General features: G+C 42.8%; 1 long non-coding RNA gene across 1 annotated transcript in view; it reads right to left on the minus strand.

Moving 5' to 3' along the window:
• The window catches only part of LOC137332976 (uncharacterized), a 121793-nt gene extending 112021 nt beyond the window's left edge, over positions 1-9772 (minus strand). Inside the window, exon 1 of the long non-coding RNA XR_010965771.1 lies at positions 9578-9772. This is a non-coding gene — a long non-coding RNA (uncharacterized lncRNA). The remainder of the gene's footprint in view (positions 1-9577) is intronic.
• Positions 9773-10512: the final 740 nt, after the last annotated feature.

Here is a 10512-nt window from a genome sequence, read left to right on the forward strand (position 1 = left end):
TTTGAATCCTTCAAAATAGATGGACCTGTTGCTTCGATCAGTTTTGTCAATTTCCTTCATCTCATCTCAAATCCTCCTCTTCCAAAACAAAACAGCACCTCTTTGTCCTCTCAAAGCCAATAATATCTTTTGAGTGAGGTCTCAGAAATGCCTAAATAACCACTTTAGATTTGTATGCTTTCTGCTAATGTGCCACTTCTGCTTACTGCAGCTTAGCATTGAACTAATGGTTTCACAGATTGGTAGACCTTTCTCTTGGCCAGGATGTTCGTACAATTGTTCCATTTAATAATGATCCCTATTTTGATTTCTCGTTCCCATACTAATTATTTTACACTTATGCATATTGAATTACATCTTCCTGCTCTCACCTCAAGTTATCTAATTAATATAAATGCTCTTCAGTTGTTTCTGAGAGATCTGATAAGGAACTATATAAAACAAATCTTTGTTTCTTTAATCTACTTGTGCTGTTCTTTGTTAGTTCCCCTGCCTCCTATTTTGGTTTGTCCTCAAACTTGGAGATTTTGCCTACTAAATCCATGTTTTATATATATATATATATCCCTATTTGAGGTGTTCCACTCCATTTATGGCTACCCTCGCTTTCCTGATTTTTAATCCAGTTTTCTATCCTGGTGGCTATCCTGTGACTCCTTGCCTTCACCATTAACCATCAATGTGGAATCTTGTCAAAAGCTTTCCCAAAATCCAAGTGAAGTAGTTGTGGCATTACTTACTGGGAGGCAAGACCAAGTGTACCCTTCAGATAAAGCGGGGTTATAGGGCAGGGGGTGATTGGACTCTGGTCTGCAGGTGTAATCTTGTCCCCATTTTAAAATCATAGAATCTGTCCATATTTTTATATAATGTAGCCCAACTCCCATCGCATTGCAACCAGTGGTCAAGATCAAGTGCGATCATCGAGTCAAGCGGGCTTAATTGGTGGGAGAAGGACTGCAATTCTTCCGGCCACAGGGCAATGGTAGAGTTAGGTGAGGGAGGGGGAGGAAGTTAGATCAGGATGGGAAGCAAGGGAAGGGAGAGCAAGGTTATATGCTAGAGGGTGGGGGGTGGGAGGAGTACAGCACGGCTCGAGACCAGGGAGTGTAGACACAAGGTAGAGAAGTGTTGGAGGTCAGGGATGGGGAGGGAAGAAGGTGCAGCATATTAAAAGGATAAAAGAGGCAGAGAAAGAAGACCGCCAGACGATACTGGAGGCCGCAGGAATGACTGCACTGTTTGGAGCCAATGTGACTGGTATAGTAAGCCCAGTCAGACTGTAGCTGGAGGAAGGGGACTGAGGGAATTACAAAGAATTACATTGAATTTACAACACAAAAACAGGCCATTCAGCCCAACAGGTCCATGCCGGTGTTTATGCTCCACATGAGCCTCCTCCCACCTTACTTCATCGCACCCTATCAACATATCCTTCTATTCCTTTCTCCCTCATGTACTTATCTAGCTTCTGCTTAAATGCATCTATGCTATTCGCCTCAAACACTCCATGTGGTAGCGAGTTCCACATTCTCACCACTCCTACAGTAAAGAAGTTTCTCCTGAATTCCTTATTGGATTTATTAGTGACTATCTTATATTTATGGCCCCAAGTTTTGGGCTCCCTCACAAGTGGGAACATCTTCTCTATGTCTACCCTATCAAACCCCTTCATAATTTTAAAGACCTCTATTAAGTCACCTCTCAGTTTCATCTTTTCTAGAGAAAAGAGCCCCGGCCTGTTCAGTCTTTCCTGATAATTGTACCCTCTCAGTTCTGGTATCATCCTTGTAAATCTCTTATCCACTTTCTCCAGTGCTTCTACATCCTTTGTGTAATATGGAGACCAGAACTGTGCGCAGTACTCTAAGTGTGATCTAACCAAGGTTCTACATAAGTTTACCATAACTGCTCTGCTTTTGAATTCTATTCCTCTAGAAATGAACTCCAGTGCTTTGTTTGCAATTTTTTATGGCTTTGTTAACCTGTGTTGCTACTTTTAATGATTTGTGAATCTGCACCTCTAGATCCCTTTGCTCTTCTATCCCATTTAAACTTTTAATGGGGTAGAAGGAAGGCAGGAGGAAGAGAAGGGACAGGTGGGTGGGAGAGAAAGTAGGGGAGAAGGATAGGGTGAGGGGAGAGGGAAAGGAGGTTAAGGAGAGTTGGAGAGGGAATTGGGAGGGGTAGGGGGTGGAGAGAGGGAGGAGTGGAAAGGAGGGAGAAGTGGAGATGAAGGGGGAGGAGGTGGTGGAAGAGATTGGATGTGAAAGGGACTGGAGGTGGCAGGGGCCCCAACACATTCTTTTAAGTATGGAGAAACTGGTGAAAAAAGGATTTCCTAAATTAAAAGTCGACTGCACCTTATTTGGAATGGCAGCTCAATATTGTCTCCTTAGAGGTAACATAGATGTCAGGGACTCTTTGTTTTCCTCAGCAGTAATATCAATATTGAATGATCCATAATGGGCAGTCACAACATTGGGTCAGTACAGTGGGTTTGTCATGTTCCTTTATGAGTCCCACTCAGTGCATTATGTAATGTTACACTCACAGCGTCTGTCACAGGCACACTACAATTAGAATTTTGAGACCACCTTTTTTAATATATAGTGGAAAATGCCATTGCAGTTCCTCCCATCCACCATGTCAGTAATATCTTTGAAGGTAAGCACGACCTCCCTGTCTTGAATCTACGCTGACTGTTATTTAACAAGTTATCTTCGCAACAGTACAGGGATTTGTTGTCTTGCATTTTTAATAGAATAAAGCTTGACCCTTCCACAGAATCCATCATTTTATTTTTTATTTACTTTATCTAGCTAAGTTTCTCCCTTACTCTCCTGAAGGCACAGATTCCTTGCTGGAGTAGAATTGCAGGCTCACCAGTTGCTCTCCAATATTGCATCCAAGAGGTCATATTCAAGTGTAAGCTTTGCAGTGAGGGGGTGATAATATGATGATGGGTGCCTGGTGCGCTAAAGCACATCGGGCATCCATTCCCTGTATTATTGGACACGGAGATCGGAGGCCTGGCACCCTAATGTGGGTGGCAAGTGAAAGGCAGCTGGGAGCCAGTGCAAAGCTGAACTAGGCTCATTAGACCTCTGACTTTGATGTGAATTAGATGGCCACCCTATAATGCGATTGGAGCACCTGAGTAGCACTCCAGTGAACAATTGGAATGGGTGTTGAAGGGAAGGCTGTGTTTTAAAAGTCATAAAAAAGAATTCCCTGCCACTGCTGTCAAGAATCCCTGGTCCCCTTGCCCAGTGCCCCACCCCATGCCCTATGTGGTGCCCTCCTCCATGATGGAAAATCACTCAAAGCACAACAGCAGCATCACGGGCTACAGGCGCCTGACATCACAGCCCTGTCACTTCTAGCTCCTCATAAGTAACAAGTTCAGAGCTCAAACAAAATACACAACGAGCGGACCTCACATTATCCGGCAAGGGCAGCTCATCAGTCCGCAGGCACATGCAGGACCTGCACAGCATAAACAGCAGTACCCGTGGGCTATATTATCATTCTCCAAAACATTAGCAGGCTATTCTGAGCTAGCTGATCCCAGGAGGCAGCAGTAGTGGGGCTACAATTGGCCTCAACGTCCCTGAATTAGGCAGGCGGGGAAAATATCGGCCAAGTTCCCCATTTCTGATCTCCATATAATGGATGGAAAATATATTTATGTGAATATTGGGCAAGAACATGATTGGGCTTAACTGTGTTAATATTTTTTTCTACATTAAAGGTGCTATATAAACGCAAGTTTTTGTGTTGCTCCCAGTCAAATACACCAGCAAAGAGTCAACACTTTCAGGACAGAATGGATGGGGAGAAAACTGGCAGAGCAATCTAATGAGAATTTTTTTTTAAAAATGTACGGTATTACACAGTAATGAAGAACACATGAAATATGATGTGAAGGTTCATTCACCGAAGGATGCCAAACAGTGTGAAGCTTTTATTATTAAGATTAATCAAATATGTCTTACGAGTACTTGATTATAAATTGAAAGTTCTTTTTAAGTTCTCGATAATATGACAAGGCACTTTATAGAAATGAATGCTGAAAAGCCATAGAAGAGTTAGGAGAGATGATCAAAAACATGGTCAAAAACAAAGGGCACAAGAGAGAGAAGTAGCAAGACAAAGAGATTTCGAGAGGGAGCCCTAAGACAACTGAAGGTTCTGCTACCAATGATGGAGCATAGGGAGTACAAGGCAGTCAACTGTCAGTCCGACAGAACTTAGTATGGTCAATCATGTTGATGTCTATCGAGACAATGCTTCTAATAATAGATCAATTTATAATTGAACTGGAATAATCAAAAATATCTAAATATTCACTTTACTTTCTTGCTCTGATTTTTAAGTTAAGAGTGTTTTCTTCACTATTTTTGTACAAATTAACATTATATTTATTTTTTAATTATTAGAACAGTGACAATTTGGATCTTTTTGCTCTGGAAAGGGTCACAAAGCATTTTAAGTGTCCCTCTCCCTCTTCTCCTCCGTGTCTTTAAATCTAGACTCAAATGACTGCAGTTCAGTTTAGTATTGTTCAAAGGATCTTACATTAATATTTTGTTTTTTTCTTTTAGGAAATAAAATTGTTGTGTGAATTTATTTTGATCTAAAACAGAAATTCTTGTGAAATGTATTTCCTTTCATTGTACCAGCATCTGTTTTAAGTTTCCTCATTTATCTGCAAGCTGCTCACTGCTAGCTCCAGAGCAGATGGCAAGCCGACAGTAAATTCACAATTGTCAAGAATGTCAATTTAACAACTCCTGCTCAATCTAAGCTCCTTCTCCATATCAAGGAATGGCCACAGTCTTGTTAAAGAAAGAACTTGCATTTATATAGCACCTTTCACAACTTCAGGATGTACCAAAGCCAATGAAGTATTTTAGAAGTACAGTCACAGTTGTATTGTAGGGAGTTCTCAATACTAAATGCTACCAATATGTACAGAACTATGTACAATCCCCAATACACACAACTGCAACCACAGAAAACATGACCCAAGAATGCATGTAAACATTACTGAATAAAAAATAAATACCAATTTTCTATCTTTAATAGAATTAAATATATAAGGGCTGATTTCCCGAATGTACACTTCTTGCACAGAGACTCAGTCCCCAGGACTGCATGTGGGGAACTCGCAGGTGTGCTCCCCATGATTTTCCGTCCATTCATTGAGGTTCCACACTGGGAATGTACATTCAGAAATGTACATTCCCATGGTGATGATGCTGCGGGTAAATGTCGAGTATTGTGTGGTACACTGAGTCACACAGGCAGGAAGTTCCCATGTTCATTCCCAGTTTTGTGCTGAGTTAGATGATCATGGCAAATGTCACTGCTTCCAGGGCCCCTGGTATAGGGGGAGGTGATCAGATTATTTCCTACCTAATCGCAAATGAGCAACATATGCGTGTAGTTGACTGGCTCAGCTGTGATTGCATTTACAGTCAACCAACCCAGTATCACTCACTGTCGAACCTGGAGAATCATTTGCCCTTAGACTACTATAGAGTGACTCTTGCAGGAAAAGTACACATACGTGGATGTGGGATGAAGACAGGATCGGACTGAGCTGTGATGGTCAAATAGCTTGCTGAGACTTGTTGTCAAGACTCACACATGAAGAATGGCCACTTAGATGAAGCTTGCCACTACCTGTAAAATCATACTGTAGCTCCTTAAGAGGAGGGTGAGCAAAGAGATAAAATCTGGAAAAAAACTGGACAAGAAGTAAAAAGGCTAACGTTTATGATCGTACTCTATCAGCACAAAGCCTCAGCCATCAGAACACAGAATGGGAAATTACAACCATGCTCCCAATGGTTTTCAAAGACTCCCATTCATGGAATTAGTGCTCACTTGTCATCACTACCATGATCATATTCACTGGCTCTCATTGAATACAAGCATGCAGTAGGCAGTAATTCCACTTGTGATAAATTTTAATATTCATTCTTCTTTTTGCTGATATGTATCCTCTTATAAGGTTGTTACCCTGATACTCGCCTTTAGTAGTTATCTCCAAGGCCATACCCATCCTGCACCTAAGCATCTAAGAAATCAAAAAAGCTGATGGAATGTTGGCCTTCATCTCAAGAGGGTTGGAATACAAAGAGGAGGAAGTCATGCTTCAGTTGTATACAGCCTTGATCAGAACCTATCTGGAGTATTGGATACAGTTCTGGGCACCGCACCTCAGGAAGGATATATTGGCCCTAGTTGCCTACACTGCAGATTTATCAAAATGATACCGGGGATTTGAAGGGTTAAATTGTGAGGAGAGGTTGCATGAAATTGGCTTGTATACCCTTGAAATTGGAAGGTCGAGAGGTGACCTAATTGAGGTGTTTTAAATGATTAAGGGATGTTATAGAGTAGATATAGAGAGGCTGTTTCCTTTGGTGGGAGAATCCAGAATAGGGGGATACAATCATAAAATTGGAGCTAGGCCACTGAAGTGAAATCAGGAAACACTAAGCGTATTGGAAATGTGGAATTCTTTCTCCCAAAAGGCTGTGGATACTGGGTCAATTGAAATTTTCAAGACTGAGATTGACAGATTTTTATTCGGTAAGGATATCAAGGAATATGGCGGCTAAATGGAATTGAGGTAAAGATCAGCCATGATCTAATTAACAACAATAACAACTTGCATTTATATATCACCTTTAACTTGGTAAAACATCCCAAGGCACTTCACAGGTGCGATTATCAAACAAAATTTGACACCGAGTCACATAAGGAGATATTAGGTCAGGCGATCAAAAGCTTGGTCAAAGAGGTAGGTTTTAAGGAGCGTCTTAAAGGAAGAGAGAGAGGTAGAAAGGTGAAGAGGTTTAGAGAGGGAATTCCAGAGCTTAGGGCCTAGGCAGCTGAAGGCACGGCTGCTAATGGTGGAGCGATTAAAATCAGGGATGCGCAAGAGGCCAGAATTGGAGGAGTGCAGAGATCTCAGAGGGTTGTAGGGCTGGAGGAGGTTACAGAGATTGGGAGAGGTGAGGCTATGAAGGGATTTGAAAATAAAGATGAGAATTTTAAAATCGAGGCGTTGCCGGAATGGGAGCCAATGTAGGTCAACGAGCACAGAGTTGAAGGATGAACGGGACTGGGTGTGAGTTAGGATATAGGCAGCAGAGTTTTGGATAAGCTCAAGTTTATGGAGGGAGAAGGTGGGAGGCCGGCCAGGAGAGCATTGGAATAGTCAAGTCTAGAGGTATCAAAGGCATGGATGAGGGTTTCAGCAACAGATGAGCTGAGGCAGGGGCGGAGATGGGCGACGTTACGGAAGTAGGCCGTCTTGGTGATGGAGCGGATATGGGGAAGGAAGATCACCTCAGGGTCAAACAGAATGCCAAGGTTGCGAATGGTCTGGTTCTGCCTCAGAAAGTGGCTAGAGGGATGGTGTCGGTGGCTAGGGAACGGAATTTGTATGAGGACCAAAGACAATGGCTGAACAGGCTCAAGGGGCTCAATGGCCTACTCCTGTTCCTATGTTTCCCTGAAGACTCAGTCAGTCTGTAAATTCAGTGCATAGTGCACTTCTGAGTCAGCCAGATTAGCAGATCCCTGATTCAATTTCTGGTTCATGCTGAGTTTTCCAATTTCAACCAGGTTGGCAATTAGGATGCTGCAGTTGGCCTTAACTAGAAAAGGGGAAGATCAACCATGGCTCCCATTCCTGATCACTGACGAATGATTCTCACTGGAAAGTACGCAATAGTGAGCATTGGGTGAGGATAGGATGGGACTTAACTGTGATGCCCACACAGTCAAATAGCTTGTTGACATTGATTGGAGGGTACCAGAGGGTTTCTAGCATTTGTGGATCTTGTATCTCAACAAGAGTCACGCCTTCCACAATGAAGGGGCAAACAATGAAAATTGAAAGGAAAAACATTGCAATTATTCCCATTCAAAGATGGAGTCCTATATTACTGAGAACTGAACTCCAGACATTAACAATGGCTGCATTGGCCCAAGGATTTGAGTTTTTGGGTAGCAGTGGAGCCCAGCCAGATCTTACTTGACTTTAACTTTTGCACATAGCAGTGCACAAAACAAACATAAATAAATGAGCAGCAGCTCAGTAATGCCCCCCTACTGTCAACTGTCCAATCCCCCTTCCCTGAAACCTAATAATGGTAGCCTCATATTGGCAGTGCTTACTAGAGAGTTGGGAAATAATCAAACAGGACACCTTCTAGTAGCCCACTTTATCACGACCAACAAATGGAAGATAAGATTTTGCTCTGTGGAGAGGCAATCTCCCCGTTGGCGAGGAGCTGGGGCTTGCCATGTTGGTACCAGGAATGGAAACCCACTTGGTGCCATGTTTCTACTTTGAACTGGAAGGGTTGAGCCAGGGAAGGGGGGGATTACCTTACTGTCACAGACCACCATACTTGTCAGTTATGCTGCGTGATCTAACAGTTTCTGTGGATGCAACTGGCCTCATGTTTTTTTTTTCTTCATCCTCCCGCCCCCACCCCAGAAGGATCATTCTGCTGCTGCAGCCGACTCCAGCTCTCCTTGAACTGGCTAAACTCACCCAACAATGGGCCGAGCAGTTCAAGCAGGCTGACACCACGAAAAGACCCAACTTTTAAGTTCTAATCGCGAAAGAGGTTTGAAACTGCAAAAAAAAAAGAAGTGATCTGTTGGTCATGAGCTTCTGGCAATCTACATAAGAATAAGTTACACAGATCAACGGCGTGTGTACCTGAAAGGATAAAAAGCTTCTAATAGTCACATTATTTACAATATTGTGATTTAGGTCGGGCAAGAGGTTAACCGGGTCGACACACGGTCACGTCCCCCCTCCCCTCCCCACCACCATTAGCAACATGCCTGAAAGGAGTGTGGGTTTGTGTAACCTCCTTGAGCAATGTGGCTGAGAAGGAAGTATTTGTTTTTTCACCCTCGAACGCGCATCAATGAATAAGACAACTCCAGGAATGAAACATCAGTGGATGTGCGAGAAGGGGAAAGGAGATCTGACTCCAAATCCACACGGCGCCCCAGGTCCCCCAGCAATAAACTCTCTCACATGAAGCAGCGCAAACCGATCAGCTGAAACAACTGGTCACTCCTCGCTGATCAATTCAACTTATATTTTCATGAATAAATGATGTGCATTAAAACCTTCATTCAGGGTAAGGGTGCAAACTGTGGCAAATAGTTGGGAGTTAATGTTTAAAAGAACCATCAATTCACCGGCAAAATCTCTTTTGATTATCGCATAATAATAATAATAATAATAATTTATGTGGCATATGAAAACAACAGAAATTGTAGGCGAACGGAACTCGAAAATATCCCCTTTAAAAACCTTCCATGACACCTCTTTACAAGTTTTACACAACAAATAACAAACATCAGGAAACGCTCCAGCAACTCACTTCGCCGGGGAGAATTTTTTTTTTTCCATTTCACACGTAACATACTCACAAACAAAAAAAAAAGGTACATTTATATGTTTCCCTCCGTCTTGACGTCGCTACATGAATCCAGTAAATGTGTACAAATTAAACGGATTCCTCGCCTTATTCTTGCGCTCTCCATGTGGTGAAATTGCGTCAATGTAGAGATGGAGGGGATTTTTTTTTTCTCTCTCTCTCTGCTTTTCAAACCTTTCTGTTTTTGTATCCTGAATGATCAGTTTTTTCCGCTCGGCTGCCTCTGCCCCAAGAGTCTGCACTGACGCGCCGCACCGCACCGCTCTTCTCTCCTTCCTCCGCCCCCGCCTCCTCGGTGAAGGAGGTACAGTAACAACACGTACCTTTTACTGGCAGCTGACCCACCCCCCCATCACTGCAAATGTCCCCACCGTACTGACACACCAACCTACTGGCCTGGAGAAATCAGCGGACAGCCCAGCAACAAGCCATGGCAATTAAGAGCCTCAAGAATTCAGTGTGGGAAGTGGGAGGGGGGAATTAGATGTCACCATGCAAAAAAAAAAGCCAGGGTGATTTGCTTTCTTTTTGTAGCACAGTATATATTTCTGCAGCGGTCTTGCCAGTGTCTTAAGTTTTTAACTGGCTGCCAGCAACTATAATTCCACAAGTTTATTCCTAATACTTTTCCCATTGGTGTAAATATCATTTAAACTACAATTTAAACTACAAAACCCTGGTTAGACCGCACCTGGAGTACTGTGAGCAGTTCTGGGCACCGCACCTTCGGAAGGACGTATTGGCCTTGGAGGGAGTAGGTTTACTAGAATGATACCCGGACTTCAAGGGTTAAGTTACGAGGCGAGATTACACAAATTGGGGTTGTATTCTCTGGAGTTTCGAAAGTTAAGGGGTGATCTGATCAAAGTTTATCAGATATTAAGGGCAACAGATAGGGTGGATAGAGAGAAACTATTTCTGCTGGTTGGGGATTCTAGGAGTAGGGGGCACAGTCTAAAAATTAGAGCCAGACCTTTCAGGAGTAAGATGAGAAAACATTTCTACAAACAAAGGGTGGTAG

This window comes from Heptranchias perlo, chromosome 2 (genome assembly GCF_035084215.1).
Source record: "Heptranchias perlo isolate sHepPer1 chromosome 2, sHepPer1.hap1, whole genome shotgun sequence".
In the NCBI taxonomy this organism is placed as follows: Eukaryota; Metazoa; Chordata; class Chondrichthyes; order Hexanchiformes; family Hexanchidae; genus Heptranchias; species Heptranchias perlo.